General features: G+C 44.2%; 3 long non-coding RNA genes across 5 annotated transcripts; 2 read left to right on the plus strand and 1 right to left on the minus strand.

The window, feature by feature from the left end:
• Positions 1 to 222: 222 nt before the first annotated feature.
• LOC129051757 (uncharacterized) lies at positions 223 to 2,606 on the minus strand. Its single transcript, XR_008516207.2, has 3 exons — positions 2,537 to 2,606; positions 856 to 914; positions 223 to 690 (listed from the first exon to the last, which is right to left on the minus strand). It is a non-coding gene; the product is annotated as an uncharacterized LOC129051757 (long non-coding RNA).
• A 26-nt stretch (positions 2,607 to 2,632) lies between these two features.
• On the plus strand, positions 2,633 to 27,212 carry LOC103893099 (uncharacterized). 3 transcript variants are annotated; one of them, XR_008516210.2, is made up of 7 exons: positions 2,633 to 2,810; positions 3,896 to 3,989; positions 14,394 to 14,551; positions 16,336 to 16,462; positions 17,208 to 17,411; positions 21,665 to 21,863; positions 25,566 to 27,212. It is a non-coding gene; the product is annotated as an uncharacterized LOC103893099 (long non-coding RNA). The 3 variants fall into 3 exon arrangements; XR_008516208.2 differs by lacking the exon at positions 3,896 to 3,989 and having other exon boundaries at positions 2,638 to 2,810; positions 25,566 to 27,211; XR_002912475.3 differs by lacking the exon at positions 3,896 to 3,989 and having other exon boundaries at positions 2,649 to 2,810; positions 14,394 to 14,704; positions 25,566 to 27,211.
• LOC129051758 (uncharacterized) lies at positions 5,394 to 9,581 on the plus strand. Its single transcript, XR_008516211.1, has 2 exons — positions 5,394 to 5,633; positions 9,355 to 9,581. It is a non-coding gene; the product is annotated as an uncharacterized LOC129051758 (long non-coding RNA).
• Positions 27,213 to 27,976: the final 764 nt, after the last annotated feature.

Below are 27,976 nucleotides of genomic sequence, written 5' to 3' on the forward strand. Positions count from 1 at the left end.
TTTTTTACGGCTGTGTAATATTCCATTGTGTATGTGTACCACATTTTCTTTATCCAGTCAATTGTTGATGGGCACTAAGGCTGGTTCCACAACTTTGTTATTGTGAATAGTGCTGTAATGAATATATTATGTAATAATATATGTAGTGCTGTAATGAATGTAAGTATACATTATAATGATTAATATATACTTGATGAATAATATAATGATTTCTTTTCCTTTGGGTAGATATCCAGTAATGAGATTGCAGGTTAAATGGTAGTTCTGTTATTTCTTTGAGAAATCTCCATACTGTTTTCCGTAGAGGTTGAACTAATTTACATTCCCAACAACAATATATAAGAATTCCCTTTTGTTCACATCCATGCCAACATCTGTAATTTTTTTACTTTTTAGTGATAGCCATTCTGACTGGTGTTGGATGATATCTCATTGAGGCAACTGGTATTTTCAATTTGCATTTCACTTCCCTGCTCCTTGTTCTGCTGTTCCTGACGGACCTCCTTGCTTCTTCAAGTTCACGTCCTCAGCATCCTGGCTGTGCATGCCCAGGCTTGGGTGTGCATGTTGGGGAGCAGCTAGAAGGGCTCCGCTTCCTCTCAGTGACCTTAAGTCCAGTTGCCAAGACCTCCTGGGACTCCACAAATGGGTTGATGGTACGAGACATGCTTCCCCCTGCCCCCAAACCTACTGGAGAGGACAACAAATCCCACTTGCTAACTAATTTCCAAGACCGAGCTTGCCATCTGAAGCAGAGGTCAAGGTCTTCAGCACTGATACAGAAAGCTGGAACAGTGAGGCCATGCCCTGCCCAGCCTCTCCTTCCCTCCCCGAACCACTTTCATTTTTACTCACCCCTTGGTTCTGTCAGGTAAGACCAACCACAGACACTGCTCAAGGAGGTCCCAGAAAACCTATGGAACATTCCCCACCATCCTTTGGGTACAATTCACCTTGGAGCCATCTCTCTTTGAGGACTGGGCTTATTTCCCCCAAACATGTTTCCACTCTGTATTCCATCAGCCCTGATCTGTGCAAATGGTTTGCTCATGGCCATCCAAGAAGCACCATCCTTTTTTTAGGGGAAGCACCTGATGCCCGTAGAACCATGTGACTTGTCCACTTGAGCTTCTCACCACTCAGGGTGAGAGGGTGGGGCGGCATTTCAGAAAAACATCAGGAAAGGGAGACTTGGAATCAGAGAATGGCAGTACAGAAAGGAACTAAAACATCACCTTCTCCAATTATTTATGCCACATGTGGGGAAACTGAGGCACAGGGCAAAGAAGAAAGAAACACTTGGGTTTACACATGGTAAACTCCCCTGCGGCCCGTCCCTGCCCCACTGCACGGCCTGGCCTTGCAGTACATTCAGGCATGCAGGTCCGTCCATGCTCCTGACACGCCCAGGGCAGGCCCCACCTGCAGGGGCACTCGCTGTCTCCCTCACAGCTGACCAGGCTCTACCACAGACCCTTGGCTGGGCCTAGATCAGAAACCTGGAGCCAAACAAGCTCCCATCTCTGTAACACATGCAGTTGGGGGGCCTGCAATGCTTCCTCCCCACACCTGGCCCCTAAATTTACTCTTTTTTTTTTTTTTTTTTTTTTTTTTTTTTTTTTTTTTTTTTTTTGCATATGCAAACATTTTATTTATTTATTAAATCACAAAACTAATTTTATTACATGTTTTCCCACTTACATTTCTTTTTTTTTTTTTTTTTTTTTTTTTTTTGCCTTTTCTTTTTTTATTATTATTATTATTATTATTATTATACTTTAGGTTTTATGGTACATGTGCGCAATGTGCAGGTAAGTTACATATGTATACATGTGCCATGCTGGTGCGCTGCACCCACCAACTCGTCATCTAGCATTAGGTATATCTCCCAATGCTATCCCTCCCCCCTCCCCCCACCCCACAACAGTCCCCAGAGTGTGATGTTCCCCTTCCTGTGTCCATGTGTTCTCATTGTTCAATTCCCACCTATGAGTGAGAATATGCGGTGTTTGGTTTTTTGTTCTTGCGATAGTTTACTGAGAATGATGATTTCCAATTTCATCCATGTCCCTACAAAGGACGTGAACTCATCATTTTTTATGGCTGCATAGTATTCCATGGTGTATATGTGCCACATTTTCTTAATCCAGTCTATCATTGTTGGACATTTGGGTTGGTTCCAAGTCTTTGCTATTGTGAATAATGCCGCAATAAACATACGTGTGCATGTGTCTTTATAGCAGCATGATTTATAGTCCTTTGGGTATATACCCAGTAATGGGATGGCTGGGTCGAATGGAATTTCTAGCTCTAGATCCCTGAGGAATCGCCACACTGACTTCCACAAGGGTTGAACTAGTTTACAGTCCCACCAACAGTGTAAAAGTGTTCCTATTTCTCCACATCCTCTCCAGCACCTGTTGTTTCCTGACTTTTTAATGATTGCCATTCTAACTGGTGTGAGATGGTATCTCATTGTGGTTTTGATTTGCATTTCTCTGATGGCCAGAAATTTACTCTTATTTCCATCTCTTACTGTGGTCTTGCATATCCTCTTTCCTAATTCTTCCCCTGTTAATCACCCTCCCACTCCCTGCCACAGAGCCTTCTAGAACCCTGGTTCTATGACGTCATGATGATGATGACGACGACGACAATAGTGGCAATCATTTATTAAGCATTGCCCTGGCCTAAGGCACCACATGGGTCATTTCTTCCAGGCTCCAACTTGCTTCTGCTTTGCCATGTGGTAAGACGCCGTATTATGGAAGCACCATCATTACCGCTATTGGCAGGGGAAGCCTAAAGAGGTGAAGTATCTCCCTCAATCTCACGCAAGAAAGTGAGGATTCGAGCCTGCGAGCTCTTCCACTTCAGCCACCCTCGCCCAGCATTGTCCCAGAATAGTGTCGTCACCACAGGGTGGAGGGACGTGTCTCAGAACTCTAACATCCCCATATCCGCCCCTCGACCACAGCCGCCTTTCCTCCCAGTCTTCAGACACCTGGTTTTCTTCCCAGAGACCTGCAGAACAGTGATGCCAGCCCCTTGCCCCTTGCATCAGTCCCTCCTGCCAGCTCCTCCCTCCCACGCAGCCCAGAACCCACACTGGTTCATAAGAACACACTGGTCTCAGCTGGGCACTCAGTTATCCTACATCTCTTCCTTGTCCTTAAACCTACAGAGATTGCACCCTGCTCACCCCTCCTCCTCCCAGCCACGTGGCTGGGAGCTAATGGTAAGAATCTCGCCACTGTGTAGCACTGCATGTGGGCCCCCATCTCCACTGCACCCTAGGTCCCTCCATCAGGGCTTTCTGCCTCTGTTTTTAGCTTCCTCTTTCATTCCTCCAAGTGCTCTTGTGACCTCATCCTTCCACCTACAAATTTAGCAACATTCATGGCAACAACTTCCTGCCAGAATCACCAACCACTGAAGACCAGCCTTCCCTCCTTGCTCTTCCCTGTTGCCCATGGTCCTCTGTCTCCTCCATTCTGTTCTCCCCATCACCACCAGCTAAATCACTCCTACCATAAACCAACAAACTAACCACCCTTAACAGGATGACCTCCTCCCTCTCACTCAGTCCAGTCATCAGTGACCTTCCCATAGGCAGATCTCAGACACCCACTCCTCAGTCCTTGTGTGGCTGAACATCTCTACTGTGTTCATCACCTCTGAACACTCCTGCCACCTTGAAACCATCTACCCCTTTGGCCTCGGGTTTTCTTCCTTCCTCCATGAACACTGTAGCTCAGTTCCATCCATGGCTTCCTCGTTCTTGACCTGTCCCTGGTTGGTGGTGGTCCCCAGGCTTCCACTGACAACCTGCCCCGTTTTCCCTTGCCATAGCTTTACCTGCCACCCCAGGTGCTAACTCAAGCTCTTCCCAAAGATTTCAGGCTTAGCTCCAAACTGGCTGGATATCTCCAGTTGCCTTCAGCAAAAGAATATGCTCGTGACAAGGGCCCACTGTCTTGCTCTCCAAGGTGATTTGATAGTGTGGTTTCGGATTACAGCCTGGCTTCCTGGGGTGATCCATTACAAGAATAAAGAGTATTGATAAGGCCAATGGGTACATTTCCAGGTCAGGACAGTTGTGTTTCTCCCGGCAAATGAATGGGTAGTTTCCCCAGCACCTGCAGGTGGTGAGAGTTGGTCTCAGCTCTGATAACCCAGGCTCTGCCAAAGGTGTGACCTTGGGTTTTGGGGGATTGAACAGAGTCAGTGATAGTGTGTGGTGGTGTCCATCTGTCCTTGCTCAAAGCCGATCTCTACCTGCACCTGTTCTGAACCCGAGCTCTGGATGAAGAGAGCAGCTGAGTGTTAATGAATGGACAGAGCCAGTCCCCAGCTCTTCTGGGCTCACTATTTGCAGGGGACTTATGGGCATGCTTGAGCCATAGGGTGGTTGCACCCCGGCACACAGGGCAGGATCCCCATCCACATTCACCCCACTAGAAATGAGGCAGCCCTTACAGTGTGCAATGTCACAGAGTGGGGGAGAAGCACCCTCCTCAAGCGGGTTTGATGTTTCTTCAACTCTCAAAACCGCTGCCCATAGTTTACAAGGTCATGAATGGGAAATGACACACAGTGCATGCCTCTCATGGCAGCACTTCCTGGATACTCCATCTGGACCTGAAAATGCAGAAGGAACAGTGGGAGGAAGTCTAACTGGGAAGCCGCCATTCAGATGCCCACTCTGTCACTCACTTGCTGTGTGACCTTGGGACAGTGACCAGCTCTTCCGAACCTCAGGATGCTTATCTATTGGACATTTACCACAATCCCACCCTGCCTCATCACCGGGTTGACTCAAGGCTCTCCTGTGGTTACCCTCAGAGCTGTCATGAGTGAGCCCAGAGGATGGAAGGAGCCGGCAGGGGTAGTGTCTTCGCAATCCTCACGCTGGCAGTCCCGATGTGGTCCCCTCTGCTGCTCCCCCATCCACAACAGGCTCCTTCTCATCCAACAGGCTTCAGCCCAGGAGTCACCGCCTCAGAATGGACTTCCCACCACTTATTCCAATGCAGCCGCCAACTTGAGGCACTTTCTAAATGATGCCTCTGTTCTGTTTTTTGAAAAAAGTCTCAAACTTACCTTCCAGGGAAACTGACCAAACCAAGGAATGCTGACCCTAAGTCCCTCCTGGAGCCGAGATCAGTGAATTCCTACATGGATCAGATGACATGGCCTCTTTTTTGAGCCTCTCTCCAATGCTAGTCTTCTAGTTATCACCAACTAGAGGTTTTTTAATTTGTGTATTACATTGCTTGCTTATTATCTGGTGGTCTGCAAGGTATAGATGTATCTTAGTCACTGAAGTAGAACCTGCCTGGCTCATAGTAGGTCCTCAATAAACATTGACTGAATAGCTAATGAGGGGATGATTGAGTGGACATCCCCTGCCTGAGGCTGGGACACCCAGACTTGATAGATCCTGGTTCCCAGGTCTCAGTGGGTTCTGCCTCTTGTTGCCTCCTTTGCCTGCCACTTCCTCAATGATGGAGAGAGCCAAGGTTCCCCTGCTGGATGCATTTTCCCTGAATTTGGGGAACCCAAGATACTGTCAAGCCTACAGTGAGCTCTGAGCACTTTCAGGAGAGCCAACCCTTGATACATCCCCCCAGGTACCCCTGTGAGTTTTTCTCCTATAAAAAATGAGAAATCTGTAGCTGGGTGCAGTGGCTCGTGTCTATAATCCCAGCACTTTGGGAGGCCGAGTTGGGTGGATCACTTAAGGCCACGAGTTCAAGACCAGCCTAGCCAACATGGCAAAACCCCATCTCTACTAAAAATACAAAAATTAACCAGATATGGTGACACATGCCTATAATCCCAGCTACTCAGGAGGCTGAGGCACAAGAATTGCTTGAACCCAGGAGGCAGAGGTTGCAGTGAGCTGAGATCACACCACTGCAGCCACTACACTCCAGCCTGGGTGACAGAACGAAACTCTGTCTCAGAAAAAGAGAGGATCTTCCATTGTAAAAATGACCAGACCTTACCCATGAAAGAAGTTCCTTTTGATGCCTTCTTAGAGCAGTGTACTCAACTACCAAACAAAGCTGGGATTTCTGTCCTTCTGAAGCCACTCCTGTAGAGCAGAGACAGGCACATGTCTCTTCATAAGCCCTTCTTTCTCTGTAGTCTGATTTGATTTTCCCCAAACCGGTGAGGAAACAAGGATCTGGTGTGATATTTGACCTGTGCGATAACTCCTATCCGTGTCTGGTATCATCACTCGCGTCTCCGAACATTTCACAGCAGTGACTGATGCCCAGACCTCCAGCTAGATGGTAGCCCTGACTGTCTGTTCTCTGTGCACCTGGTCAGCCCCTCTCCACTTGGACTGCAGCCTCTTGAGGGACTAAGCTTGCAACACCTCACATCAAATAGACCAACGAGCCACCTTGTTTGGCTGAAATATATGTTCATTCTACAATTTGGCCGTCAGGGGAAGGTAAGAAAGAAGAGAGGTAGAAAAACAGACGAAATGAAAGGGAAAAGACACACACCCAGCAGCAGAGAAAAGACATAGGAAAAAGAAAAAAAAAAAAACTAGTTGAAGGGAGAGGGGAAAATGAATCATATACAGCAGCAAAAGAAGATTAAGGGGAGAAATTCTCTAAGATCTGCTGTCTATAAAGGAGTGACGGACATGAGATGAGGATTATATGGTGCTGCCCACTTGGCATGAAGGGTGCAAAGTCTTAACATCCCCCTGCCACCTGCACCTCCCACTACACCATGCTATGAACTGCAGGAGGCTCCATTCCAGCTCAAACAACCCTGCAAGCTCAAAAGTAGAAAACTTGTCCTCAGATACAACAACAGTTGTCAGAGCAATGTTACCCTGAGTTGTGAAGAAACCCAGCTCTGCATGGAAGAAACCTGGGCTGCCCCAGTCCCTGGCCGAAGGTTTGCCAAGCACCCTCAGAAGACCTGCAATTGTCAGGGGAAGTGAACTTGGTCCCCCGTCCCCCAAATCCCTGCCCGTTCTCATTGCTTCACAGTCCAGTGCAGTCCCCGACCCAGACCCAGGCCTCCCGAGAAGCCGGTGAGGTGAAGTCATTGGAGGTAGCCTCATCCCTGATGGGTGGGAACAGGGCCTGTCTGACTTGCCCACTCATATCACTCAGAAATCTGAGGAGGTGGTGCTTGGGGGGCAGTAGAATGAGGCTCCAAGAAGTCACTGTCATCTCTGTGGGCCACGCCAGAGTTCAAGACTGGATCTTCGCTCTCATGGCCAAGGGATCTCCGGAAGTTCCCCTTTGCCACCAAAAGCCTGCCCTTTTCTGCATGTTTTGAAAGGAGTTTTCCTAAACACAGCCTCCTCCATCAGGAAGTTTGAATGTATAAACAGTGACTCTTATTCAGAAAAGTAGCAACGAGCAGTTTTATGTAAAAGTTACATCTCCATTTAAGAAAGAATATAAAATTCCACATTCCACTGTCCCTCGAACTTTATTCCCGTTTATGTAGATCTTAATACAGTTATATAGTCGCGGGGCTAACGTCCCCTCCGGATGGTAATGAGGTCCTCTCGAACCCGTTAGCTGCTATAAAGTATGCAGAAGTTAAATGCACAGATGGAAAAAAATTTGTCTCAATTTTATACTTCTGCAAAATGGTAATTTTGTACTTAAAATGTACAAGATGGATGTTCAGAAATATAGGCTGATAGCCTAAATTATATTTGGTCATAATTTATGTAGTACAGTCCCAAAGAGATACAAAAAGGCAGAGCATAATTTATCTGCTGGAATCAGCGATAGCTTTGCTAAAACTCCCATTTATTCCATCCCCCATAGTTTTAAGCAGCCTTCATCCTCAGGGCTCACTCTATTTAAGTTTTCCATACTGCTGTTTGATCACATATTGTACTCTATAATTTGCCTATCATCTGAAGCAAATTTAGGTCCCAGAAGTTATGATCTCTACATAGCAACCACTTTATTTGGTAAATGCAAAATATTTATAGTAATATAAAAACCAGATGAAAATAAAACTCCTATAATCATTGGAACATACACACTTTATCACTGGGGCTTGTAAGACCATTAGAGTAAGACTAGTATGTTGCCTAATACAATTACCTTTGGACGCTCACTCGAATTTGCTGATGCTTGGGAACCGGAGAAACTTTTTCTCCAGCATCCCTTCCATCTTGCCACTGGTGAAAAAAAAAAAAAAAAAAAAAAAAAAAAAAAAAACATCTGGGCACGGGCTCCAGAGAGAATTGCCCCAGAGGAAATGAGTTGAAAAGCGAGAGTCAGATGAGTCATCACTGTGCCTCAGATGTGGAAAGGAATTTCCAAGTAAAAACACACTGCTTGGCAACTGCACTGCCCTGAATGGGTTCACCCCTTACTTTCCAGGGAAACTGACCAAGCCAAGGAATGCTGACCCTAAGTCCCTCCTGGAGCCAAGATCAGTGAATTCCTACACGAATCGGATGACGTGGCCTCTTCTTTGAGCCTCTCTCCAATGCTAGTCTTCTCATACCTCTAACTTCTTTGTGTGTGTCTGTGTGTCTGTGCTTCCAAAATTGTTACTTGGAGATGTTCAGGCTGGAACCTACAACATAACACAGTCCATCAACAGCTCCTCGCAAAGCAACGAGCTCTTCAAAACAGAGTGGAGAGAGAAAACAGGGAAGGGACAGGCCCCAAACTGAAATGTGCACATGAAAACCCGAGGGAATAACGTTACTATGCATATTCACGTACACTTGTTGAGTGTCTGTTCTCTGCAAGCACTGTCTAGGGCAGAATGCTATTAGGACAGAATGCGGTTCAAATATGTGTTCAGTGACTTCTGCTTATGCGTAGGACCCTGCCCTAGGTTCTCTCTAGTCCTCAGAAAAACCCTGCACAGGAGGGCTTACACATTACCAGTATTAAAAGGAGGAAATTGGCCAAGTTTGGTGGCTCACACCTGTAATCCCAACACTTTGGGAAGCCAAGGCAGGCAGATCACCTGAGGTCAGGAGTCTGAGACCAGCCTGGCCAACATGGTGAAACCCTGTCTCTACTAAAAATACAAAAATTAGCCAGGCGTGGTGGCACGTGCCTGTAATCCCAGCTACTGGGGAAGTTGAGGCAGGGGAATAGCTTGAACCTGGGAGGCTGAGGTTGCAGTGAGCCGAGATCACGCCACTGCACTCCAGCCTGGGCGACAGAGGGAGACTTCCTCTCAAAAAAAAAGGAGGAAACTGAGGACAAGAGAGGTCACCCAAGTCAAGTAAGTGGTAGAGGAGAGAGTGACACCCAGGACTGATACCATTCAACCCAGCAGTATCTGATACCTAACAAGCCCCCTGTTGTACTTTTCTGTATGCCAACACAGAACGCCAAGCTTCCCGAGGTGCCTATGCTGGGATATTGCTTCTCTGTCTTCAGACCTCTCCCTGCCCACTTCAACCCCCTTCCATCCACCCTCAAGGTTGCCTTCAGCTGAGTGAAGATGAAATAAAACCCCAGCTGCATCTCTCTGATAAAAACTTCAACTGAAGCCTCATATATTTTGTAGATACTAAAGATCTCATGGCTCTTTGAAGACGAGTGTTGTATTAATCACTGTGGTTGTTCAGATTATTTCCTCATTTTTAACATTGCTCGAGCCCTCTACCACAGAGCCACCATTTCTGTGTCCAGGGTAGTGAGACCCTAAGAGATACCCTAGATTCCTCTTTATAGCCACTTCCTCCTTCCTTGCAACTTAGCTCCAGCTCCAGCTCCCTAAGTCTAAGGGAATCTCCCCATTTTTAACTTTTTTATCCAAAACATGCTTAAGCAGAAATCAACTGAATGCATATTTGAATAGCATTCCGTTCTAATCCAAATATTATTCTACAAGGTCCATTTTAAAGTCTGTTTTTTCATATATCACACTGGAGGGAGAGAGAGAAAGAATATAACTCAAAATAAATGTGTGAAAAAAAACGAAAGAGATCATAAGGGCAGAGGAAATAGCTTGGTCTAATTTATCTCCTGATTCTATAATTATTTCAAAACCAAATACAGGTTCCTAAAGTATCAGAGTGGAAAGCAGCCCTAATGCACCAGAACTGCTCATTCCACAATTGGGGAAACTGAGGCTCATAAGAGAAGTCTTACGTACACCAGTAAGGAGAACAGCTAGGTCTCTATTTGGGTCTTGCTCGGTACCATGTGGACAATGGGTCTGTTCTCAAAAGGCAGTAACTATTGCAATCAGTTGGGAACTCAAGAATATCTGACATATGAGACCGTCCATGACTTGTCTCCAGTCCTCTTCTAGCCTGTGGGCAGGGAGATGGGTTTCATTTGCCTGTTGTCGGCTCATCAGCACTCCTCCCCATGCAAGGGTAGCAGAAGCAAGATGGTATGTTGACTTTTATCAAGAGCCTGCATGCTGGGCATTTAGTTTGAGCTTTCTCCCTCTACCTTCAGGCAATCCTATGAATGGCTCCAATGTGCAGGTGAGGCTCAGTCAAGGGCAGTTATTTTCCCAAGGACACACACAACAGAGCCCAATAATTGATAATACTACCATAGAGGTTACTTCAGACGAAGGAACTATTAATGTTGCCTTGGGGAGTAGGAAACAACATTCTAGTTGAATCTTCCAGGATGGGATGGTATTTGCATGCAGAGGACAATTTGTGGGCAGAGGTGCTAAGGTCCCAGTAAATATTTAGGATGGTATTTGCGCACAGAGGACAATTTGTGTGCAGAGCTCCTAAGACCCCTGTAAATATTCGCTCCATGTTCACAGTCCAAGGAGGGAGAAAACGAGCAAAGGCCCCGAAGAGAGAGGCTTTAAAACCCCACAGGAAGCTCTTTCCAAGTGTTGCAAAGGGAATGGTTGTTCATCCCCTTCTTAGGAATCATTCAACCTAGCCCTGCCTCCCAGCCACCCTGCAGCCAGGAGCTCTGATGTGTGATATTATATAGAGTTCAGGAATGTGAAAGGCACCACATAAAATCAAATTCTCTTCTATTTTAAGTTGAGTGGTGCACCAGTTGAGCTTTAAAACCTAATTTCTTAAAAGTTTCAAAGGGAAAAAAAATGTTCCTTTGCAATTGGAATCGAGTCCACATAAATTAGCAGGCCAGCTCTACGTATCCCTCTTTCCGAACTTTCCTGGATGGTTCATTTTAATCAAGCGGCCCACATTCTTGACTTTTCATCCTTCACTGCCCAGAATGATGCACTGCGGCTACTGATGACACGCAAATGTTAATTTTGCTCAAGTTCAAACATCATCCAAAAAGGGCCTATTTTAAAGACTGCTTTGCAAACACCAGCTGAAAATGAGGATGAACCGAATCAAACACTGCCAAGAAATTCAGAGGAGGGAAAGCTGTGGTCTTACGGAAACTCACAAGTTTTTTTGTCTCTAGATCCTCAACCTCTCCAAGGCCGAGAGTAGAATCCTTGATGTCTAGAGCTGGAAGGGAAATCAGATTTCACCCCAGCCCTGCCCAAGGTCATTCAGTGTGGTAGGGAAGGGACAAGATAATTCAACTCTCCCTCTGGGTAAAAGAGCCTTCCTAAAATGTGAAACCATGTATTTCAAGTCTTTCTGTCATTTGGTAGGTTTCAGGAACAGCAGGATACATCACACACACACACACACACACACACACACACACACACACACACAGGCACACAACAGGCTTATTTTATAACCCTGGCTCACCCCTTAACCAACTACCACTTCCTCTATCCTGTCTCCGCCAGTATAGGATGTCACTATTGCCCAGTGAGGGCACAACAGTGACAGTTGTTCAGAGATGCTTCAACAGGAATTGTGCACTTGAATAAGGAGAAATTAGCCAAGTTCCTATTTCTTCATGGCTGAAATTGTCTGAGATTTGGCATCTGCTTGTTTGCCTTTGCACCCAATGAAGCTGCATGAGAAAAGGACATCATCTGTATGAGTCACTACCGCATGCCCCTGGAGCCTAAAACAGGGCGTTGGTGCCTCGTGAGCACCCAATGAATATTTCTGAACAAAAGAAGAAATGAAATCACTCTGGTCTATTATTTACCAGGATCCTTCAAAGCAGGACTGTACTATGGAAGGTCTCAGCATAGAGGTTAGAGGTCTGAGGGTCCCTAAGATGTTGAGCGCCACCTCACAGCAACATGGCCCTAGAGAATAAATCCATCTGAAAGCTGTGGCCCCAGGGATCTCAATGGCCTTGCCTCTAGAACACCAGCCTCATGTAAACCAGCCATCAGCAGTGACAAGCACCAGTTTCCGTGGCCCATCAGACTAAACTGTTCACAGTGGCAGCCCATCTTCTGAAAGAACAGAAGAGACACTGCAACATCAAGAAAAAAATGACGGCCGCTATTCCCTGAGTGATAACAGCCGCTCTTGAAATGCAGGACATGTTTCATTTGGCTTATAATAATTGTGTACTGTCTTTTAACCCTCAAAGTGTTAAGCATTGTCATATCCTCTGGGGATGAAAAGATCTGGGGTTAACAACTTTCTCTTTTAAAAATTCATAAAGGTGCAAATAAACAGCATTGCATCCAGTGGCTATGCGTTGCAAGAAGCCAAGGGAGAAAGAGGAAAAAAAAAGACGACAACAACAACATTACCCCCCACAGGATACTTGGCAATTAACTGCAGCTATGTCAGCAATTTTTTGAAAAATTTCCTAAACATGGAGAAGACTCATCCTCACCATATGAAAAACAAAGCTACTGCAGTGACTCTCCCATGCATTACAATGTGTGTGTCTTACTTCTTAACCAAGCCGCTAATCACGCAAATTATTGCAACTAATTACATTTGAAGGTCTAATTAATTCTTTCAGTACCACATCATTTAGTACGCATTCACAACACAGCACCTGTTTTGAAAATCCTTGCAGTTAATTTGTTTATAAACAAACACTATTTGCATAAAATGTTTAATGAATGGTTTAACAGTTAGTACAATACTCCAGTTTTGTCTTCGTAGATCTGAGGTCATCAAAGGCCATGATAAATTAATTTTAAACTATACAAATTAATTTAAATAGAATGTGTGAATTTCTCATTAATAAAGAAAACATTTTCAACATGTTAATTAATATCTCTGTAACAGGCTAATTGCTTCCTGCACAACAAGTACATCTTACAAGCAAACCTTAAAGATTTGGGGGGCAAAGGGGTGGGGACTATTTTAAAACTGCAAAACAAAAAGTGCAATTCAGAAAAAACACACACAGCCTGATTATACTGGAGAATTCACCACTTAGGACAGGCAAACCAAGAAAAGAAGCTATTGCCTTATGTTACAAATACAACACATTTTAGTCATCGAGAACGGGACGGTTGAAAAACGTTTCTATCACAGGTGCAGTTATGCTGCAAAGATGGTTAGATGATGTCTGCCTTCTGGTAGAAAGACACAATTAATGAAAATATTAGTTCTGAGAGTGAAGATCTCTCCTTTGAATGTAGGGCATATTAGCTGTGTTTGTAACCCAGTGGTAAATATGGATTTCATTAAACAAATCTGCATCTTCACACCAGTGTCTGAGGCTCAGCCATCATAATTCTCCCTGTGGCAAACCATGGAAAGATACTTCACGTAGAAACTAAAGAGGAACAACATTATAGCCCAACATCAAGCACAGCCCTTGCAAAAGCCGTCACTGAGATATGTTCACCCTTAAGTTTGTTTCTGATTTGCAAGCGTTTTCACATTTGATAAGCACCTGTTATAAATTTACATCCACGCAGGAAGTATTCTTATGCTAGGGAGCTGAGAATTGTAAAGCATGTTTATACTCTTACCCTTGTGTGGTGTTGCCCCTTAATGCACAGGCTGATAAAATGACTAGCTACACAGGACCCAGAGGGATGTGCCACTCCACCTGGTTCCCGCCGCATCTGCCCCCGAGGAGCCACTAGTCCCTTCTTCCTGGAACAGGTTCTGTCAGCACTGATCAACAAGCACTTGGTTTTTGTTTTAAGTTCGTTAATTTGGAGACGACGTGGAGAGACAGGGAGCGAGGGGGAGAGAGAGAGAGAGAGAGAGTGTGTATGTTCAGGGTGTGGGGGTAGAACGACAGAAAGACAAAGAGAAGCACAAATACAGACTTCCCAACACTTCTCTGGGACCTACCAATGTATTTCCAAGAAAACAATGGAAAAATAGTAGGAGTTCCATCCTGATAGCACCAGGCGAAAAGAAGAATTTGCCCAACCTCTGATTGGACCCAGATTTCCAGGGTGGTGCTGCTACTCATTAGAAAACACTTGGCCACGTGGCCCCTTGGTCCTGATATTTCTTTGGAGGTGTATATAGAATAAGACTATCCCAAGCACCCTGCCCCCAAACTACCCTGGTGAACCCAGTACGGTGTGAAAACCCCTTTGCTTTACTCTTTTGCCAGATAAATGCCAGCCAGCATCCCTGTCTCTGGGGCCCTGGAGAGGCCTTCAACACACCTGGCCTCACTGCCCTGTGGCTTCAACAAAGAGGCCGAGCATCTCCTATAAACCTTGAGGTCCATGGATGACGTAGCAGAATGATGGATTTCAGAAAAGGCAGGTGCTTCCCACTCTTTAAATTTTTTTTTTATTCTTTCCAAGTTTCCCATCAACAGCCCTGCAGTAAAAATTCAGGGCTTCAGAGACAAACATTTCATGAGTACAGACTGTGATGAGGAAAAGCAAGCCATTCCCTCTCTATCAGGATCCAGAGGTAAGCTGCTGCTTTGCTCTTAAAACGCAAAAAAAAAAAAAAAAGTGATACCAGTTGGCGCAGGACTCAGGACTACAGGCCATTTCCATGTTGACTTCTTTTTGGAAAAGATACGCAGGACAGCCATGTGAGGAGTTACTCCGGGTTTCGGCCCCGTAGCCAGCTAGGAGAACTGAGGTTCAAGGGGCAGAGGGTGAACTCCCCAGCGGAGACAGAACAGGGCAGGAGGAGGGCAAGAGGCGCGTGGCTGTCAGACAAAATGCTTCCATCCCAGAACAAGCAGAAACAGGCGCACCACTCTGCAATATAAAAGTCAGAAAGCCTTGCAACGTAGATGCAACCCAGGGACTTCCCCCTTGCAGCCAGCAGCCAAGGCAGCTTCTAGGCACTGTGTGGCTGTATTTAAGCCCAACTTGGTCCCTAACTTCTCTCCAAAGCCAGTCAAGTTGCCCCACCCGAAGCATCCAGATGACAGGCTCCTGCCTCCCCTCTTGGACAAAATCATTCCTGGATGTAGAGCCTGGCTTTTTCTCTCTCCCCATTAAAAATCACCAGCGTTTCGCAAATAAAGGCGATCACCATGTGAAAAATTATCTTTTAAAATGGAGTTTAATTTGCATATAAGGAACAAGAGATTTATGACAAGCAACATCGTCCAGTACTGCATCTGCCTAGTATCAGTCGTAATTTAGATTGTTTGTGACTGATCTTAAATTCTAAAGCTTGGAGAAGATGAAGTACTCTGTTGCTGTATTATTGTCAGGAGTCTAAGACTTACCAGAGATTTATTAGTAATCTTATCACAAACATGTCTCAAGTTTTTGCTTTTAATATGTGCCAAGCTCCTCTGAGGAATTTTCCTCACTGCAATTATATTCCTCAATGCCTGCATTCTGAAGCTGAGTTGATTTCCTTCCCAAAATAAAGCGACCTATCATTACACCACAGCCGCTCTTGTACATTTTTCCTCTGCTACTTAATAATCAATGTATTCATCATTAAAATCTGAGCCCTGAAGCAATGGTTTTTAGCATATTCTAATGACTAGCGACTTGCAAATTACAATGACCTTTCATGTACATTCTGTAAGCACCTTGTTCTAATGTGTACTGTATTTATAGTTTGCCAATACAAACTAGCCAAAGATTGGATAATTACTGTAATCTATTAGCTCGATTGCTTTCCCTGCTCATTTATAGCATGTGCCACGCAGGCCATTTTCAAAAACTGGCCTATCTTTCATCTCCCGCAAGCTCAGAAAGTAAGGGATACTTCATCTTCACGATATACACACTTACTAATGTCTGAAGAGCAGCCCATCTCAGCTCAAGGAGGTTTCAAAAATAAAGAACCTTCTTTCCTATTAGTGTCATAATGCTATTTGTGACTGACAAAAAACACCGCTCCGAGAGTGTAAACTTTCGTTGAAGAATGTCAAGGCCAGTCCCATTTTCTGCCCATTACTCTGACCTCCAAATAGCATTTAATAAGATCTGCTTTGAAAGAAAAAGATAAAGGCACTTCCCTTAAACAAGAAACAATTTTTTTGGTTATAAATAAATGTTACAAGTGAAGCATTAAACTTTTTCTTTTCTTCTTTTTCTTTTCTTTTTTTTTTTTTTTTTTTAAAGCACACTGCTGTTACGACTCCGGAACCGATAAGGAAGCTATGTGTGGAAGTATGAGCTCGGGTCGCCTTCTGACCCTCTGTGACGGTCTATTTCAGGCAGTTATGGATAGATAACATTACAGACACTGGTAATTAAAACAACACTAATTTTGTCTCTGTGGCCACGCTTTGTTGTTAGAAGCCATCTATCACGGCCTTCAGGCATCACACAATGAGAAGACATTTGTCTACGTACATTGTGCTTGGTCAACGGTTTTACGGATCTCCCCGCGTACCTGGACACCCAGGCACTTTTAAAGACGTACTGCCTTCATTTCTGCCCTATTACTCTGATTCATAAAACATTTTGCATGCTTCATCAAAACACCCTGCAAGCTTTTCACCACATATATTCATGGGGGGGGAAGCAATGTTAATTTCTTTCCCTTTTAGAAAGAAACTGACAACAACAACAACAAAAGAAATTCTCTTTTGGATTGGAAGAGAGAAAGAAAAATTCAAATATGGAAATGTTTGTCTTCCCTGTAAAACAGAGTCCAGCCTAATGAAAAGCATAATATTAAAACACACACACAATGCCAAGCATCTCCTTTAAGGCTACACGTATTTTTGACTATATGTATCGTTAGTTCTTTTCTGTGCATTCATTTGCTTGATTTATGGACACTCAATTTCACTTCACCTTTTATTACAAGATCTACAGTTACTTTAAGAGTAATAGCAAGTCAAATGTTTTTATATTTGGGCAATTAAAAAAAAGAAAAGATCTATTCCGTGGGCCCTTATAAGAAATTAGGGATAGCTGAAATGCAAGATGACTAGTTTAGTTCTGTTGTAATCAACTAAAAAGAAACTGTAATGGTGCATTTCAAGGGATCTTTAACAAGTGACACAAACAAGAGAAGAAGCAGACAGGACCATTTAACTTCAAACTCCACCGAAGAGAGCCGAATTGTAAGCTTCCTACAGCAAGCCCGGCTGGCGGCTATGTGGCAGTCTTCATTTCTCAGCGGAAAAGCCACTCCCTTGAGACTTTCCAGGCACCCCCAACCACATTTTTTATCAAGTGTCTAAAAGGTAGGAGCTGTTAGAATTCTTTTCTCTATTCACAGATGATCACAGCCCTTTTTTCCCCTTTAGCTTGCAGACGCACATGTAGTTTCAAATATTAGCTAGAACTCCAGCCCTCACCAGCCCCTAATTGCTCTCTCAGGGAAGGTATCATAAACGCAGGTATGGCTGACACAGATGTAGCTTCAACTTTATGCAGGCAGGAATGCTACATCAAAGCTATTTGCAAAGTGACATAACTAGTTATTTAAAAGAACATTTTTATTATATTCCTTGGAATTTGCATTCTTCTAGAAACCAAGTGTATTTTTTAACACGGCCTCAGAAATGTTGGGGCAATTGTCCATTCATGATGTCTGCAAAGGAAAGGCATCTAAATATTTTTCAAGCCACTTTAATAAATTTGAGTGCGTCTGTCACCACACGTAACCCGATTATTTAAATAAGTTAATATTATCACATCTCTTTTGCCAGCTGCCGTAAGCAGTCGGCTGCTGTCATTAAGCAAAAAGGCCAAGACAATGTGAGTTTATCTGGTCCTACCTGCATTTCTATTCGTCGTTGGACTGAAACAAATGGGAAAGAAAAACTTACTGACTTTTGGCGAACTACAAAGGTTAACTCTATTCATCATGGAGAAACTGATACTAAGTGCTTTCTGTCTGTCCATATATTTTAAAGATTTAGAAGGAACCTGGTAGTGTTCTTGGGAGACAGAAGACAGAGTGTTCATCTTTGCCATATGCAGAGTGTCTCTTGCAGTTTTCTCTTTACCTCACTGGCACTGCTGAAATCCTTCTTAGACTATAGAGTTTTGGAAACAAGGTTATTTTTCAATGAGTTAAAAAGCCAAAGCTTTTCTTTCTGAGGACCTTTAACTCTTTTAAGGTAAGTGGCAGGGTTTGAAGCTGCTGTTAACCGTTTGAGGAGAAGGAGCTCAACAGCTTGCAATGATAGGAAGAGAATTCTCATCACCCAGGTTGCAATAAAACGTGCCTCTCCCGATACCAGTAAAGCCCACTCCGGAGATTTCCAGAGACTGTTGGAAGGCAGTGGAAGGTAAACCCAGAGGAAACACAAGATAAAGGCAACCAGGTGGCCTGGTTCTTAAATCTTAAAGCAACAGTTCCAAAGTTGAGAGCCCGCATTGCAATCTATTGCACAGCCTGACAGGAGAAGGAACGAGGAAGTTCAGAACCTGGCAATTGGAGTGTTTCCCAGCGCCAGGGTCCCACCGCGCACCGCACCGAACAAGAAATCTTTTTCGCTTTCTATAACTCATTTGCATGAATTTACTTTTTTGCCTTAAGAGGTTGTTGTAATGTGTGTTAAAACACACAGTGCAATTTTATCTCCATAATATCACAAAAGAAATATTATGTTAGTATAAAGTTAAAAAAAAAATGCTGCGAGATCCTGCAGCACGGCGAGCGGCAAAGCGTTGCTCAAAAGCGCCACCCAAAGGCGGGAGGAGTGTAACGGCATTCAGGGAGGGATCGTTTTTGTTAATTTCAGCAATCCGAATGTAAAAAATGACAGCGCCACGCAAGTTGACGGAGGCTTTTGATTGAATTGACTGATTGCCTCAGCTGCACCTGCGGAAAATTGATGACAATGCTGTCTAAACCATTCATTAGGATTTGAAACTTCACGCAGATGAATGCTGGATTCATAAATTTGCTAGACATGTGTTGTAGATAATATGACAAAGCACTGTTTTCAAATGAACATTTCTTTGACCTAATTTTATCAAAATCATGCAAAGGAATGAAAGAACATTTGTACCCGAACTCTTTGGAACAGCTGCAACTGAGGTCTCTTCAACTCTCCCTCTCTCTTTCTCTGTCTCTCTTTACCTTTTTTGTCTTTCAAATAAATTTAAATGATCTATATTGCTTGAAATATATCTTCTAGTTTATTTAAATTATTTTTAGAATGGAAAACATTTATTTTTACTTATTATGAACAATGTTACTCTCTGCCAGATGAAGGAAAATTATTTTGAGGGTTTTTTTCAAGCTCCAAATTTGCTAAATTGAACACAAGTGGTAAGTAGATTTTTCAAATAATATTAATAACGCGATCTCCACAGACATGTTGGGGGGAACCGTTTCAGTACCAACTGGACATGCCTTCTGTGAGAACTGGACTTCTTGCAGGCTTTGAAGGGAAAAGAAATCCCTGTAAAATACTGACGCTTTTGGTCAAAAATGGCGAAACCAGAAAAAAATGACATCTGCGTACATTGTATATAAGATTTCTGACTTGCTCTCGATTTTAATGTATCAAAACACTATCAATATTGAATGAAGCTTTCTCTGTGTGTCCAAGAAAGAAAAATAAGATGTCTGAGAAGGGGAAGGGAGCACCGTTTTCATACCTGGCTTGGCTCAGCTGCACGAGAGAAGAAAAGGCCGTGGCTGAATCCATCTCCAGGAGCAGCTGTCCCCCTGCACCGTTTGAATTGCGAGGAAAGAGTTACAGTTTTAGAAAAGAATACCTGGTATTTAAGAATTCTAATTTCTCACTGTAGAACTAGATCTCACTTCTACAACAAGGACCCTCTGGCTTAGTGCTTGGACTCCCCCCCAAAAAAACAAAATGAATATTTATTAACGTAAGAAGAACCTGGCGCAGGTCAGTCCATGCATCCCAATCTGCCAAAACGCTTCCAAATCTCTTCCCTGGCATTTAAAAGAAATCTATTTTTATACATTCTCATGAATTTGGGTTTTACTACGAGTAAGGTAATTTCTGATTAGGCATCTTGGGTTTTTCTCTCTTTTTTTTTTCTTTTTTCCTAAAGAATCCCTGCAAATACACCCGAGGTGCTTGCGTTAACCCCACACCTGGATGGAGAGAAACTGCAGGTGTGAACGGCAAGGCTAATAGACTTGAGTTTTGCCACACATTTATTATTTTTTTTTTACCATTCTAGCAGTTACTTTGAACTGGAAAACATTATTCCAACAATCCAAACAAGGCTCTTTAAGGCTGCTATGCCCAAGCTGCTACGGATACAAAATTATCAAGTAGACATGTGAAACCTCCTAAATGCGGAACAATCTGGGTTGGCTTCTAATTGCTATGTTTCAATTTCTAATGGGGAAAATGTGTAAAACAAATAACTGGGTATTGGGAGCTCTGAGCAGTAAAAGCAGAATATTCTTGTATTTCAGTAAATCATATAACTCTACAGATGGGTTTGGAGAGCCTGAAGCTCCAGCCACCTTTTAGACTATTTGGACCCAGCGTTTGCTTTGAATTCTGGGCAATACGCTTAAAACAAGTTACCTGTTTGTCTTGGATGGCCTTTGCAATGAGAACCCTAGGCCTGCAAGACCTCTGAGATTCATTGACCTCACCAGCCCACCCACAAAGAAAGATACGTGGATACTCCCTGTATTGCCCAGTCCTGGCTACAATGGCAGGGAGGAGCAGGGAAACAGCCTCCCCGTCAAAGATGTTACAATCTGGTCAATGTATACGGGGGTAGGACACGCGGGATGTCAAATATACATCAATTTCTGGCAACACACAGCAAGAAAACACAGATGCCCAGAGGGACATCAACTCAAGGTTAATTCTTAGCTCTTACAGAATGGGGGGACTTGGGCATAGTTAAGTAGCAAAAGCTTTGGGGGAGGAGGTAGCAGAGAATGTGTAGGGCAGAGATGTGTATATATGTGAGCCTCCAAGGATGCACTAACTGCGCCTGGTTCTTCCTCCCTTGGTTACTACCCTTCCTGCTCTTCTGGTAGGGTTCAGCCAGGCACAGACAAGAGTGGGCAAAGGAGCACCCAGCCTTGCTGTGCTCACCCACGCATATGTCCTGCCTGGCCTGGGCAGTCACCTGAGTTTGTAGCCCTTGGAGATACACTTGTCACCCTCTATTCTGACACCTTTATAGGAACAAGCCTTTAGTCTCAACAATGAGAAAAAAAATAAAATGCCCTTCCTCCAAGAGCTCCAGCTAAGAATCATTTCATTCATCCTAGGCATTCTGGTAATTTCCTTTTTCCAGTTCCTTGTTCTAAGAAACGCTGCATTGTAGGCATATTTAAAGAATCTACCCTTCTCCCACCCTAACCTCCTAGGCCAGAGGGGCTTTTTGTTCCCTTATCCAGTGTATCCCCTCAAAACTCACTCAAAATCTTCTTCTTGTGTGGTCAGAATGGGGATCCTTTTGAGCTTGTTATGAGACAGGCTCTGTCCTCAATGGGGTCTCAAATGCTAAATTAATTTTTATTTCTCTTTAGACACAATGAACAGAAACCAGAGCTTTTGAATACAGATTTCCAGTAAAACCAAACCCAGCCTGGGTCAGATGCACCTTTCCAGCTGTCGACCGGAAGTTCAGCTTCCGGGAACTTCAGCCCCCTTCTCAGAGGAGCAAGGTCCTAGCACCAACAGCACCTGCAGTGGAGCCCAAGTATGGCTGCTTCATGGAGAAGGCAGGTAAAGAGGGGTGTGCACACTGTCTCAGGGTGGCAACTCTTATTGATAACGAAGGCATTGTGGCCTTCTGACAGGTACTGCTGCTCACTGACAGGTACGTGACAGTACCTCCAGCTCAGGTCAGGGTTAGGTCTCAGAGACCCTTAAGAAAATGGTGTTCCAGGACAGGCATGGTGGCTCATGCCTGTAATCCCAGCACTTTGGGAGGCTGAGCGGGCAGATTACTTGAGGTCAGGAGTTCGAGACCAGCCTGGCCGACATGGCAAAACCCCGTCTCTACTAAAAATACAAAAATTAGCTGGGCATGGTGGCGGGCGCCTGTAGTCCCAGCTACTCAGGTGGCTGAGGCGGGAGAATCACTTGAACCCAGGAGATGGAGGTTGCAGTGAGCCAAGATCATGCCACTGTACTCCAGCCTGGGTGACAGAGTTAGACTCCAACTCAAAAAACAAAAAGTGGTGTTCCAATCAAACAATCAGTAATTAACACTGTGTTCCAGGGTCAGATGTGGCTGTTGTGTTGGACAGACAACACAGGTAGAGGAGAGAGGAAAGAAAGGAAGAGGTTCAGGCCAGGTATGGTGCCTCATGCCTGTAATCCCAGTGCTTTGGGAGGCCAAGGTGGGAGGATGGCTTGAGGCCAAGAGTTTGAGACCAGCCTGGGCAATATAGTGAGAACCTGTCTCTCCAAAAAATGAAAACAGCACAGCGTGGTGATGCACGCCTGTAGTCCCAGTTACTTGGGAGGCTGAGGCGGGAGGATTGCTTGAGCCCAGGAGGTTGAGGCTGCAGGGAGATTTGATCGTGTGCCACTGTGCTCCAACCTGGATGACAGAGGGAGACCATGTAGACAGAAAGAAAAAAGGAAAGGGAGAGGGAGAGAGGAGAAAAAGAGAGAGAGGGGGAGGAAAGAAAAGGAAAGGAAAGGAAGAGAAGGGAAGGGAGAAAGAAGAAAGAAGAAGAGAAAGAGAGAAAGAGAAAGAGAGGAAAGAAGGAAGGAAGAAAAGAAGGAAGGAGGGAGGGAGGGATGGAGGAAGGAAGGGAAGGGATAGAGGGAGGGAAGGAAGGAAGGAATGAAGGTGGGGAGGGACGGAGGGCACGGTGGCTCACGCCTGTAATCCCAGCACTTTTGGAGGCCGAGGCAGGCAGATCACGAGGACAAGAGATGAAGACCATCCTAGCCAACATGGTGAAACCCCCATCTCTACTAAAAATACAAAAAATTAGCTGGGCATGGTGGTGCGTGCCTGTAGTCCCAGCTACTTGGGAGATTGAATCGCTTGAGCCCAGGAGGTTGAGGCTGCAGGAGACTCGTTTGAACCCAGGAGGTGGAGGTTACAGTGAGCCGCGATCACGCCACTGCACTCCAGACTGGCGACAGAGCGAGGCTCTGTCTCAAAGAGAGAGAGAGAGAGATGAAACGAAAAGAAAAAAAAAAGAGAAGGAAAGAAAGAGGTTCAACAGGCAGAGTATCCTTAAAAAACTCACCCAGCCCCTCCTTCATTTAGATAAGAAAATGGCTGAGAAGTGGCAGAGTCAAAGTTATGATGCAGGCCCATGGGCCCTCTTGGTTCACCTCCTCCAGCCCAGGCTTCTAAAACTACTTCCCATACCTGCTGTATTGCAGCAACCATGCTAATTTAGCAACTTCCAATCCCAGATGCATAGAGAAGATGGAACCAATTCACCATGAATCTATCCATCCAGGCATTTAGACACAAACATGAAAATAACACAGGCCCTGTCCTCAAGAAACTCCTAGTCCAACAGGGGAAGGGGGAGAGTGTCAGTAAACAGGGCCATTGAGCTGTGTCCCAGCAGTGGGGACGGGCTTGCACAGAACCACCCTCACTCCTGCAGCAACTTTCCTCGTGCCAGACAAGAAGAGAGTGAAAGGAGACCCCCACCTTAGCTTTCTTGGTCTGGGGCTCCATCCTGCTGTGCCTAGCAAGAACACAACACACAGACACACACCAATAGCTACACGTATCTTACCACTACTAGGGGAGAAAGAAAAGAAAAAATAAATCACTGGGAACCGCAGCAGGGTGAGAGCCCAGACCTCAGCAAGTCCCAATTTCAGAGGCGACAGCATCTTTAAATGCCACAGGAATGCACTCCTAGCTGAGGCAGGTGTGTGGATTCAATGCTCAACCCCAGCTGTCGCAGAGCGCGAGGAAGCTGCGCAGTAAACCCCTTACACATCAACCTCTGAGGACCGGTTTTTCTGCACCTGGTGGTCCTTCTAGATGTCTAGGAGGATCATGTTCTCAGGAGAGGGTCCTTCAGCATCTATGCTGAAGAACACTGCCCCAGCGGGTCACGTGCAAGATTCCACCTTCGAGCGACATAGCTGACACTCTGCAGCCCGGTTGTCACTTGTAACAAACCTCAGTGGGTCACACAGTGAGGGGAGGCAAGGCTGCATAAGGCAGTGGCTGAACTATTCCAGAAAACAAGGATCACAGTCCCCCGGTGACACCAATGTTGCAGAAACACCTGCCGTGGCAAGTCAGATGTCCACCAGGGCCAGGCAGATAACAAGGAGTAGGGGTCTGCAGAGGCCTCGGGAGGGTCTGCACCATCCAAAGAAATCAATTGTTCTGCACAGTGGTAAGGACCCAGTGTTCCCAGCACTTCCAAACACTTGAATGAAGCCAGAATTCCAGATAATTATGTGAAATCTCCAATTACTAAATATTGGCAACAAATTCATATTTCTTTCAAATAATCTGTGAACCAAGAAAAATACATCTGTGGGTAGATTGGGATCCTAGATAATCTTTGCGTGACCCTAGTAAAAGCCCTCCCTCCAAGGACCCTGGACTCTCACACAAACCATTTAATTCCTCTCCTTCCTCCCAAGCCAAGCATCACACCATTCAACAGATAGGACTAGCAAGCTCAGGCCAAGGTCACAGTGTCCCGAGCAGGGTGGGCTAGGGGACCTTTTGCATGATGTTTTCCCTTGGGCTGCGGGACCAGGTCATCTGGCCAGAGAGCAAAGGCTTTCCTAGTAGAAGTGACCCTCTCAGCTTGTGACATCAAGGGCCCTGCCTCTGGGCAAATCCCCCAAGCATCCGTGCTGCACTGCCCGAGAAGCTGAACCAGCTCTGACACAGCCAGTGGGATGTTCCACAGCCTCCCAGGGCAGAAGGGCTTGCGGGAGATTCGCTTAAACGTGGCTGATTTCCGCTCGCTGGTTCTCTGTGGAAGGTGGAAGAATTACCCCCTGGTCATTAGGGAATCACCCTTTCACAGCAGCAGAGTGTGTGTGACCTGGGTGATTTAAATTTTAGTTTTTGTCAACATGGGCTTTCATCAGATTGTTCTTTTTATATATTTCATACATGTTATATATTTATAAATAGATACTAAATAGACATAGATATAGATATATTTAGGTATGTGCATTTATTTTTATATTTTTTTATCTCATAGTTCCTTGCTAATGCATATAGACTGAGTCCAATATGATAGTTAAAATGTCACATTCCTCCAAATGGATTTCCAGATATTGAAATGTGATCACTGAGGCTCAGTGGGAATCCCTTTGCTCTCAAATTCCCCGATTCAATGCCTTCTGATTTCAACAGAAAAGCAAGAGGCTCCAGGCACCCCATTCAGGGGCTGCCACCAAAGCACCCGCAAATCCTTCATGAAAGGGGAGACATTGACACATTCTTTTTTTATTCTCTGGTAGGTATCTGTTTGCGTGCACAACTGTGAGTGCTTGCATCTCGTGTATTCGAAAATCCTGTTTAAGAATGCAGAGGTCCATACAGTGTCATTAAAACAAATGAGTATAACCCTTTGGTCATCTAGGTGAAAGCATTTTGTTGGGTTTTTTTTTTCAAATTGCTATTGCTATATATAAATGTAACGTATAGCAATAACCGTAGAAAGATACTGTGCCCTTGTGTATGGATAATTAAAATAGGAACATCTCTGGACTAAATTAAAATGTGTAAAAACCAAATCCTTATAGCATCCATGAAATTACAGAAGCTACAAGTGAATCACTAGCCCAGGGACGAAGCATTTCTCTCATTACTTCATGAACCTCTTCCATGATCACAGTTTTACATTTTCACAAATCTACATGGTTCTTTTTATGTCACTAAATATCTCAGCTCACTTTTACTGCCCTCCTTATAGATATGCGAGTTGGTAACAGCATGCAAACAGTCTCCAATCATTTAAGAGAAACCAACACTTTCAGTGCTTTTAATGACACTTATTACTACAAATTATGAACTAAAAAACTGAGCAGGGTATAAGGAGATAAATTACATCTTTAGAACATAAAGGGGGAAAAATGCATATTTTTCAGTATCAGAAAATCAAAACCCACAGGTTCTAATCTATGAATTAAGAAGACCTGAATACCTGAGAACATGTACACAGATTTTTGCCCTAACCCATGACCTGCTCAACTATGTAACTCCCCTCAACAGAAAGATCCTGATTTGCCCTTTTCTCCTCTGTACTTTGAACATAAGAGGTGTTATTACCCATAACTTTTTATTTAAAGGAATTGTGCAGCTGGGAAAATGAATGAATTTAATTATCAATGCAGTGTGAAAAAAATCATTAGAGCAAGGGCCTGGAACGCCACATATTAAAAATAAACAAAGGCTATTAAAAAACAGTTCCAAAAAGGAACGTCAGTTTTTCTTCAATTCTTAAAATGTAAATACCAAAAAGAAAACCATATGTAAACATCTATAGTTACAGAAGAAATTACTCTTTAAGAAAATGTTAAATGACTGACTGGATCATTTAACTTTAAATCTATACTTTATGTGGCAGTATAGGAAGGTCATTTGATTGCCATGCATAGAAAAATGAGAATTCTAATATGTTCTCAAAGTTTCACCTTCATAAGACAAAATTTTCATTATGAAATTGTATTTAATGGTGAGCACATAGAACCTCTTCCTCAATTGCATGGGATGACACTTCTGTCAGAGGCGTGTGAACCAGAGCAACTCCATCTTGAATGGGGGCTGGGTAAAATGAGGCTGAGACCCACTGGGCTGCATTCCCAGACTGTTAAGGCATTCTAAGTCACAGGATGAGATAGGAGGTCGACACAAGACACGGGTCATAAAGACCTTGCTGATAAAAACAGATTGCAGTAAAGAAGCCTGCTAAAACCCACCAAAACCAAGATGGCCACGACAGTAACCTCTGGTCGTCCTCACTACTACTCTCCCACCAGCACCATGACAGTTTACAAATGCCATGGTAATGTCAGGAAGTTATCCTCTATGGTCTAAAAAGGGAATATATGAATAATCCACACCTTGTTTAGCATATCATCAAGAAATAACCATAAAAATGGGCAACCAGCAGTGCTTGGGAATGCTCTGTCTATGGAGTAGCCATTCTTTTATTCCTTTACTTTCTTAATAAACTTGCTTTCACTTTACTCGACGGACTGGCCCCGAATTCTTTCTTGCGCGAGATCCAAGAACCCTCTCTTGGAGTCTGGATCGGGACCCCTTTTCTGTAACATCTTTCTGGTGACCGCAGAAGGGACTACAGTAAGGAAACCCCCAACCCAAAGGTTAACTTTGGGTAAGTGTTGGGATCCTGTAACACTTCCATAACCAAAGGAAGCTTGTCTTTACCTTTCTGAAAGACAGTGGAATTATATCTTTTAACTAAATTTTTTAAAACAACTCTAGATTAATATTCCCTCCATGACTGGAGAGTGAAAGCACTGATTTAGCTGAGTATTAGGGAAAAATACTAAGCACAGGTGCCCAGGAAAGGCCTTTCTAGTGGGCAAAGACTATGGAGAAACATGTGTTCTAGGCATACAGGAATGCTGAACTGCTTATTTGCGGTTCAGAATTTTCTGCTTGGGACCAAATTTGACCTGTAGCTGCAGACTTCCCATGGGGTATTTACAGTAGGGCCACTTACAAATTGGAATCTGGGGGAGTCCAGGAAAGATGAATGGAGGCTCAGTTATTTCCATCTGAAAGTGAATGGGGCATCTGAAATTGAATGGGGCCCTGGATCCTGTAAACATGAGATCTTAGCCTCTGATAGCCAAGTTTGGAAAATCAATGAAAGCAATAGACTTTCTCCCCTGCCCAAAGC

Source organism: Pongo abelii, chromosome 20, assembly GCF_028885655.2.
Source record: "Pongo abelii isolate AG06213 chromosome 20, NHGRI_mPonAbe1-v2.0_pri, whole genome shotgun sequence".
Lineage (NCBI taxonomy): Eukaryota > Metazoa > Chordata > Mammalia > Primates > Hominidae > Pongo > Pongo abelii.